This window comes from Sceloporus occidentalis, unplaced genomic scaffold (genome assembly GCF_023333645.1).
Source record: "Sceloporus occidentalis isolate IW3139 unplaced genomic scaffold, rSceOcc1.0.p SCAF_28, whole genome shotgun sequence".
Taxonomy (NCBI): Eukaryota; Metazoa; Chordata; class Lepidosauria; order Squamata; family Phrynosomatidae; genus Sceloporus; species Sceloporus occidentalis.
The window spans coordinates 2,801,371-2,811,822 of record NW_028317008.1 but is presented as its reverse complement, the minus strand read 5'-3'; the positions used below and the strand labels follow the sequence as shown (position 1 = coordinate 2,811,822).

At 40.8% G+C, this 10,452-nt stretch overlaps 1 pseudogene; it reads left to right on the top strand.

Annotated features, from left to right (window-relative positions):
* The first annotated feature begins 701 nt into the window (after positions 1-701).
* Positions 702-10,452, top strand: part of LOC149299435 (netrin receptor UNC5A-like) — a 49,730-nt pseudogene continuing 39,979 nt past the window's right edge.

The following is a 10,452-nucleotide window of genomic DNA, read 5'->3' as shown; positions in this document are numbered from 1 at the left end:
TTGAAAACCACACAGTTGCATGCCAAAATCATCCTACTTAGACCCATGGACTGACCAGTAATGACACAAAAAAGCGGCGTTTTGAAATGTGTTTAAAAAGCCTTTCAAATCTGACAAGCAGTCATAAGAACATGATAAACCCAGAAATTAATCTTTGGAGAAATCACAGGCAGTAATGAGCACTTCAGAATAAATAGAGTGCACTATACATTCGGGGTATGCACAAGGTATTAGGAGTATTGGAGAGGAGCACAGATATATATATTTATATGATTTATTTTTTTGACAGTCCCAGGGAGATGTTTTTGTGCATGGATCGTGTGCAAATCATGTGTATGGGTCCCTGAGGTATAGGGGTGCCTTTAACATTGATTGGACCCTGGGCTCTCTTTGCCCCAAACAGCTTCCCTTGCCATCTTTGCCCCAAACAGTCTGTTTGTATCATCTTTGCTTCCAAACAACCTGTCTGTGCCATCTTTGCCTCCAACCAGTCTGCCTGTGCCATCTTTGCCCCAAACAGCCGGCCTGTGCCAACTTTTCCCCAAACAGCCTGCCTGTGCCATCTTTGCCCCCTACTTATGCATCCATGCTATCTCAGTCATTCACTTATCCACAGAGACTCATTAACAAATATTAATTCATTCACTCATATTCATTCACAAACTCTTACCGTTCAGTTTCTCGCACATTGTATAACTAACATGACCCTGAAGCGTTTCTGCCTCCCGTGGTTGGTACAAGAGAGGTTGCTTGCACTGTGTGCAAGCAACGCAGAGGTAAGAAGTGGGTCCCTACAGAAGTGATCGTGGTTGAGCCCGTGGCAGCTGCCCCTTTTCCCCTGTGTTAAAGACAGCCCTGCTGAAAGGCAGGCAACAGACTTGCAGCAGACTTGCAATCGGGGGGCTATTGAGTGGGGAAGAAGTTCCTATGTGCTCCCAGGGCAAGGAGAGGCTCTGAATAGAAGATTCCTGAGACAAAAATGGCATTGCATTAAGTGACTGGACATGTGTGTTTTGCATGGAAGAGGTTTTCCAGAGCCTGGCTTAGATGGGTCCAGAGGCTGATTAACAAGGTGTGTCTTGTTTCTCCATTGTACAGTGCTGGGGAATTTGATGGTGCTATCTAAAACAATAAACAATAAAATCTAAGTATGTTTATGCATATATATGCAGAAGCGGCTTACATATGTAAAGATTTATTTTTATACTGTTTTGTCTGATGGCTGCTTGATTATGTGCGGATATTAATTTAGATGTTATGCAGATTTAAGGGGGAAAACTTGCTTTGTATGATGCCCCTCACTTTGTCTGTGGCCCCTTCCTGTCCTCTTAAATATGATTCCTGCTGTGACAGTCTATGGGTGAATAAAAAAGTAGCAATGTAGTAATTGAGCTACACTGAGCAGCCAATGGTTTGCTAATCCATGGTGTGTGTATGTATATAGATGTATATAGATATTTGTATGTATATACGGTATATATATATATATATATATATATATATATAAATATGCATACATATTATGTATATTTGTAACTATTCTTTAGAGGGGCCCTTGTGTTGCCCCAGGGTCCTTCCTGACGTTAATCCATTTAGTGTTTAGGCTGGTCCGCATTGACCAGCAAAGCATAGCCAGAGAGGGCTTCAATGCCAGCTAGGCTGTATTTTTCTGATTCTGTTTTGGTGGGTTTTCACATGTAAATAAACTCAAAATTTGCAATTTACAAATCATTATGTCTGAGCCTTATTGTCCTAGAGGACAGTGACTAAGATCATTGGAAGTGACATTTATGACCCTCAGCTGCATGTTTTGCCCATATATATAAATATATGTATATATATATATATACACACATGCAAAAAACAAATGACTTTTTTGTATACAAGTGGTCTATATGAATGTAAGTATAGTAGCAGAGCGCTAGATCTGAAAATATGTCCCTGTGTGGTGGCTCCTGATTAATTGTCTTGTGAATGAACGTGTTAGAGACCATGGACATCAACAGCAGGCAAAGTAGCTGTGCTTTGAACTCTTAATATGGATGCACTCCTATGCATGCAGCTTACCGTACATACTCAAGGCAATCAGTATATTGAACAACAGCGGTCCAGGTCTAATTTAATGTGGTGTGTATGGGATTATTGTTTTGGGTTATTTGGGTCATCAGATCATCCTTTTAATTAGGTTTCAAAAATCAGATTGAAGCTAACTCATTGAGGTAGAGGGCCACAGGAACATTAGATCCTTGTTCTTTTAATCAGGCAGTCCTATTCTTCAGGTCAGTCGATTAATACCATAAAATAGGAAATAAATAGTGAGCGTTGAAAGTGTTCCACCAACTTTTTTTTTAACCAGATTTGACATTTCCGGGTTATCTACTGCTACCTTTGATCTTCTCTACAATCAGAACCTCCTTTCCCAAGCAGTTCACTTACCATCTGTCTCTATCATGCTAAGTCATCTAAAGAATGTAAGCTCATAAGAGCAGAGCCCGGCTTACAAGTATAATTTCAGGTTATTCCCAGTAATATTCTAATATACTTCCTTTATGTTGTAAATATTTTGCTGTGCAAAAACCACACTGAGCTGATTCCTTATGGCAATGCTCATCAAGTCCTTAATTGCAGGGCCGGCCCAAGACATTGTGCTGCCTGGGGCGAAGTGTGAAATGCCGCAAGCCAACCCCCCCCCCGTGCGTGAGCGCTGACGTGACGCCTGACGTCACCTCGCTCTCCGGGAAACTCTTGCTGCCACGCGAGAGCCGACCTCCAATCATGGAGGAGAAGCCGCTCTGCGCAGCGTCCATTAGGTCCGCAGACCGCAGACAAGCTAATAATAGCTTCCTGGTGGCTGCGGCATCCTAAAGTCAAAAGTGCCGCCTGGGGCAATTGCCCCACTCTGCTCCATTGTAGAACCGGCCCTGCCTAATCGTATAGACTTTCATAACTCAGAGATTGCCCACGGGTGATTAACAATGAGCCATTCTACTGTTTACCACAAGGTAGTATGATGAGGAATCAAAGTGTTTGTCTAGTAGACTGGGCTAAGATAACAGATCTGATGTGCATTCATAGAGTAAATATGCAGCTGTCTAAAACCATTAAATTATTTGAAAACTAATAATTTAAGAAAATAAGAAAATACTACATTTTTTGTAATAAAAAATGTTGTGAGGGTCTGTCACATTTCGTTGTTTCAAAGGGTACTGGCAGCACTACATGAATGCGGCAAATAATTTAGTTTGCCAGGACCAACTAGCTAAGAAATATCCTAATATTTTGTTTTCAAAAAAGATTACAGCATGAGTGATGTTTCCTGCTAAATCATGGCTCAGCTACACTTGTCCTTGTGACAACCTTTCTTTGATGTCTGGTGTTGCACAGATAAATCATTAAGCACAATTAGCTTTGTTCAAGGAAACAGACTAGTAATGCAACTTCAGAGGCAAAGGAAGGGTTAATAAATAAGAACATTTTGAAACCATTGGTCTGTGAAGACATTGCACGGATACAGTTTAATTTAATGTTCAATTCTTTATTGCGTCTTTTAATACAATGTTTGTCATTGCTTAAAACATATAAAAATCAATAATAAGATGAATATAGAATGTAGAAAGCTTGAGGCTGATGGAAAAAGATAAGACATGCTCTGAAAAGGCAGCCGGTCACACGGCTTCCTAGAACTGAGCAGTTTTCACTAAATCCACTATGTCTTTGTGATTTCAGGTTGCCAACAGAGCTCAGGCCCAGTAAATCCTTTCCCGGTGCCAATGCCAGGTGTGGGTCTTGGGGGGCAAGGAGGAGAGCTGCTTCCACACTTCCTCCTGGAACCAGAAGATGTCTTCATTGTAAAGAACAAGCCAGTGACCTTGAGCTGTAAAGCCACGCCGGCCACGCAGATCTACTTTAAGTGCAATGGAGAGTGGGTACATCAGACTGACCATGTGATCAAACCGAGTGCTGACCATAGCACGGGTATGAACTTGGCTACCTATTTAACCTTTCAATTATTTTCAGTAACCTAGGGAGAAATTAGGCCAGGTTGTGGCCAAAAAAGCCTGATCAAAACCTTGATGGCTTTAAATGTACATCCTTTTTCCAACCCTCCCCCCTTTGTCATACAGCAAGCATTCATTAATTCTATTATACAGCCCTTGGCATGACTGTCCCAACACCAGCATGTTTTCGAAAGACCTACCAATGTAGGTCAGACAGTTTCCAACATGTAATTTTTCCATGGTAACTAACCCAAGGTTGTCAACACTGATGGTCACACTGTGGCCTTTTCTTGTTATAAACTCAAAGAAGAATAAAAGCCTAATATTGTCATTGTTTGGTCGAGAGTAACTAGTGGGCTGGGAGTTAACACAGTGTAATTACCGTATTGGCTCGGATATAGGCCGCCCCCGTATATAGGCAGCACCCTAAAAGTTTGGTGCTTTTTTAAAGAAAAAACATGCTGCCACTCTGCCCCCCCCCGAGATATGCTGTCACTGTCCTCCCTCCCCGAGATATGCTACCACTGTCCGTCCCCCCCCCGAGATATGCTGCCACTGTCCGTCCCCGAGATATGCTGCCACTGTCCCCCCCCCCCGAGATATGCTGCCACTGTCCTCCTCCCTCCCCGAGATATGCTGCCACTGTCCTCCTCTGCCCCCCGACTTACCAGAGCTGACTCCCGGGTGTCTTGCGAGGCCGGCGGGGGACATCTACGCAATACGCGTATACAACTTCCGGTGCCGGATGTGCCGGCACCGGAAGTTGTATACGCGTATTGCGTAGATGTCCCCCGCCGCAAGACACCCTCCGATGCGCTTAGACAACCTCCCGTGCCGGAACCCCCCCCGTGGGAAGTGCTGGCAGTGGAGGCTGTCTGAGCGTATCGGGGAGTAGGATGCAGGTCCCCTGCACCGCTGCGGGGGATCTGTATCCTAACCCCACTGCCTGCCCGGCGCCCGGGACTGCATGTCCCGGGCGTCGGGCGCTAGACCCCGAATATAGGCCGCACCCCCACTTTAAAGACATAAAGTGGGGGAAAAAAGTGCGGCCTATATCCGAGCCAATACGGTAATATGATATATATATCAATTCATCAATGGAATACAAAAATAAAAAGACGCATGTCCGCCTATTATAGTGTTCCGCAGCCTAGGGCAACACAAGAAAATATATTTAATACTCTTCATAGTACAGTCCCTTAACAGGGCATCGATCTCTTTTTCCTTTTAATGATTTAACAATTTAATCATTGTGCATTATACCATTAATTAACCCGAGTAACGGTGCTCATAGAATAGCATGAGCAAAATAACCGTGTTGGAAATCCACATTTTTTTTTCTTAAAACTAAATTCCTCCAAAAATGAGAAAGGTGCAAGCTATTGTTTGTTGTAATGTGAAGGTAACAGCTCCATTTTTTTTTTTAAATGACAGAGGTTCAGGATAACAAAGAAGAGAGGCCCGATCTCCATATGTCAATAGGGTCCCAACTCCTTTTATACAGGGCGAAGTAGCCAGCCATCTTGTGGTTGGGAAGGGGTTATAGTCTTCCTTTCTTATGTTTACATCCACAGAATACTTTATTCCATATAAAACAAATGCAGGTCAGAGGCCTTCTCTGCCTGGTTAATGTCACCTGCTGCAGAGCAGAATAAAACAGATTTGATTAGCCAAAGGCCCTTCTATTTCTCTCTTCTCTGACAATCCACTTAAGAGACAATATTTTTGTGAGGAATAGTTTTATTCTGTTTCTTAAAATAATCAATTTTTCCCTCTCTAATACAATATGTCTTTCCGTCTCCCATTGTCTCCGTATTCCCCTAAGCTGCCCCCTCCCCCCCTTAGTTACTCTTACAATAGGGACGGCAAGACAGAGGTGCATGGTTCAGAATTTGACAAGTGACAGTCACTGGGAGACCTGCCACCGGGCTCTGCATTTCATTTTTTATCATATTTCACAATACAAACTGGCAGAGTGAAAAACGGGAGGGAGGGAGGGAGGACGGGGGAAGGGTACATGCAGCAAGTAACAGGTTTTTATTATTCTCTTCACTTAATTAATTAGACCCCAATTAAGTACATTTCGTATCCACAGTAGCTGAATTGTTCATCTATAATGAGTTTGGAACAAAATTTGCAGAAATTGGATGGTACTGGGCACGGACCAGTTACTCCCTCCCATTCCTTTCTTCGTGTTACAACAGCCTCGGTTTAATACAATGTGAGATGAGTTTCCTTTAGCTGGAGAGTATGGGCGTTATGTATAAACAGTGATTTAATCAAAAGATTTCAAAAGTGTTCTTATTGCCATAGCAACCAGTGGACCTGACCTGCTGATTGAACAATTTTCATTGGCTCCTATAGTGGTAAGACCACTTTTCAATTTTGGCACAGCAAGCGATTTTTTTATATGTAGCCTCCTAGATAGGGGCCTAAAGAAGGTGTTTCTTAGTTACAGTGTGGAAAAAATCAAATCTCATAAGGCAAAATACAGACAGCCTCTGCGTGCTGTATAATAGAGCTAGCCTCCAGCCTGGACTGGCTATTGGGCAAATGCCCTGTTGGCTGGTACCCCATGGCGTCTCCAACATACCTTCACTTCTTGTGTGGCACATTCTGTCCTTTAATGTGCGGCCACCAGCTGGATTCACACAGCTACTTACTGCGCACCATTTTTAAAGACAATGGCCTTAAAGTGCGAGGGTGGGCTTTAATCTTCTGATATCATTGCCTTTTCCTGCTCCTTGACAGTCACTGTCATATGCCTAACATTCTAACATTCCAGCCTCCTTCTAGAATTTTTTGTCTCCATTTACTGTCCTAGGCTTCTTCTTGAGTTTTAGTGTCTATCTCTTAGTTTACATTCTTCCTTCTAGCAGGCAGTCTCTTTTCTGCCTAGCAGTCTATGTTTCATTTTCTTGGTTGGCAGCTTCTGTCTTCTTCATCAATCTTGATTTTTTATATCTAGTAGTCTCTTTTATTTATTCAATGCTTTCTGTCTCCTCTTCTGTCTTTCAGACAATCACACTAACTTACTGAGTCTGTGTCTACTCTTTCTGTCTGCCAGTATCTGTCTTCTTCTGTCTGTCAGTGTCAAACTTCATCTGTCTAGCACTGTTTATCTTCTGTCATTGAGTCTGTGTCTCCTTCTGTCTTCTAGTCTCTGTCTCTTTCAGTGGGGCAATGTCTCTCTTCTTCAGTATTTCAGTCCCAGTCTCCTCCTGTCTGGCAGTCTCCTTCGCCTGCCTCTGTCTCGATGTTGCCATCCTTTCCAGTTTTTGTCTCCTCCTGCAGAATCAGAGACATTTTTGGGAGGAGTTTTCACGTTTTTTTTTTAATTATTTTACTCTCATTTTAGTTTACTTTTTAAATCTTTTTATCTAGTTTTGGAATGTGGCCTCATGTGATATAAGATCTAATTTTGTTTCTTTACACAATTAATATTGGCAGTGTCTACACAAATCCTTCAGAAGAGATTGCATACAACACAGGTCTACCCAGTATTTCAAGAGCAACTTATTCCTCTGAGATCGCCAGATCAACGGCTTGGTCAGGTTTTAGGGGCATAGTACTGATTTTTTACAAGATGTACATTCCATGTCTATAAACATTCTAGGTTCTTTAAAACGGATCTCGATTGAAGTACTGGTTCCATGTAACAAGTGTTTTTTTTTAATTGTATATGTATCTGTGCTTTAAAAAGAATGAGGTCCTTTGCTCTATTTCACTAATTCTTTGATGGCGGATTGAATTGAAAACAAATCCAGTAACCGAAGATATATTCCCCAGGCATCATAGGTTTTTGGTGAAGAACGATGTATTCAGGAATGTCTTTTATTATAAGCCTTTACGTTATCTTTCAGCAGACAACATACCAAAGATTTATAAATCCTTTTCAGTTCTACACCTGCAGTGTAATCATCATTAATCCCTTATAACCATTACAAAACTAAACATCTACATGAAAATATGTCTGGAACACCCTAAAGATACAGACACCACGATGACTAACAGGTAGTACAAAGCCCCTTAAATCTAGTAGCATAGGAAATCTAATCGTATCAGTTAAATAGTGATAAAAAGTAAAAGGAATGTGTTGAACAGATTAGTATACATAACAACTGAGCCAAATAAAATAAAAAGTGGAAAGTAGTAAACATACCCTTGGTCTCAGGATCTCCCTTTCACAGGGTCTCAGGGTGAAGAGGCAGATTCTCTGTCACACAGTCCTTTATATTGTACTATGATTTAATGAAACTACCCAGCTGGTAATTTTTTTGCTTAAATACAGGTTACATAAATCAGGATATTTTTACTGCCTGACAAGACATTTCCATAAAACAACTATTAGGACTTGTTTGGTCAGGCTCAGATTGACCACCTGGCAGACCAGGCAAATGCCTAGTGGGCCAGCGACCGATAGGGCTCCATGGTTACCGATACTGCCTCGTCATTGCGTGGCTGGCGGGTGGATATGTGCAGCAGCATGCTCCAGCATGCTGGAATGTGGCCACATGTAAGTCATTTGGCGGCCGCTGGCCTTAAAGTGCTAGGGTCACTTAATCAATGTTTGGAATATTAGAACATAATATTTGACAAGTAAAGGGGAAATATTTGTACTCCTTTATTAACTTCCAAGGTGCTGTCTTTAATACAGATATTGAAGGGACAACATGCCAGATGTAAAAATTTAGATTGCCGATTTTTAAGACAGTGTAACATCGTAACATCATGCTTATCTTCTAGCTCTGCATATGAACACAAAATGATATCTGTTTATATGCACATTAGTCATTTGTGTGTTAAGTTAGTTACAAGAAACATGATACCAGCAGGAGTAGAGAATCACAGCAGGCATTGTGTGCCTCATGCCTAGCTCCTGTCTAAAAACCGCACGTTCAGTACTATTAATGTATGCAATTGGGGATATATTATTAATAATAAATATAAATTAAGCTAAATGTGTAAATATTATCCTCCCTCCAGACTGCACCTTATTAGTGCATAATAAATGAACTAGAGAGGAGGTTAATGTGTCAGTACACATGGCAAATGTCTATTGTAGTTTTTATTGGTGTGATTTAAGATAGCTTATTATTTTAACCCCTTGCATGCCTTGTTTTGCTGTTAAAGAACAACATTTCATCTCCAGTCGTTGACTGCAATGCCTATTGATACAAGTCTACTGATGTATTGCTGACCCCCAAAAAATCAATTATTAAAATATTATATAATATATTACACTTATTGTTTGATTTAGTCTTGGCTGACTTGGAATGATTCCAGTGCAAACTGACATTGGCAGTGGGTGGCCTCAGCATTTACAGGGTTAAAATGTTAAAGCCTTATATGCTATTATTATGGAATGACCATTTTATGGCAAATTTCATTTGTTGAAGCTTCTTTAAACTTACATCTTGTGACCATTAACTCCCTGTTATCCAAGACCATGACATTTAATGATTGCCTGTATCCCTGAACTGAACTCTCTCAACGCCATGAAGCAAAAACTACAATAGGGTTATAAAAAAAACATCTGACCTTAAAGGACTGGTTACACTTATTGGGTAAGCGCATTTATTTATAAGGACTCCGGTAGTTTTCATTGCAATGTCCCTAGTGCACTTGTTTTCTCAATTCCTAACAAACTCATTTTTGTGGACATGACAATCTCATTTATTAGCCGTGATCAGTGTCATATTGTGTATGGCACCAGAGACACACAAAACATAATAATTGCTTTTATTTATTTATTTCGGAATATATAATAGATGACAGACTGCAATATTTCCTTCTCCTTGCCATGAACGCATTTTATTTTGAAAGCAGAAGCAGAGGACACGGTTATATCTGTGGTGGCTAAACAGATATATACTCCCAAGCTTTTAATACATTTGTATATAGATAAACTTAACAACAACAGTAACACGAATCATAAAAACAATTTGTTTTAATTTAAAGAAAAAAGTATCAACTCCTATTTTGACACCGGTTATTTGCGACTGATGCATTTTTAAATGGCAGAAGGTGCCATGAGGTGCCAACATGTCATTAAGCTATTGGGCATACCTGATGAAGGTTTTTCACACGAAGGACAAATTAAAACTGAGCCAGACTTATTTAGCATCATTACATTTACTCTGTTATCTGATATCCGCCACGGTAGGCTGCCCTGTGAAAAGGAGTTTTTCCCCGTCATTAGGAAGTCATTTATGTTATACCATTACACTTCTATATAAGCATTCAAGGTATTAAAACTTCTGCCCCTAGCATAAATATATAAAAATAATTGAAATAGAAAACGAGTCCTGTGGAGCCTGGTATTAACCAAGATGGGCCAACAGGTGCCCACACACCCCCGCTAACCTGTGTGTCAACAATGATCTTAGGACATACATCTCTCTTTTATTTTATATGCTGTATTTAGTTCTTATGTGTAGTCCTATTATCACAA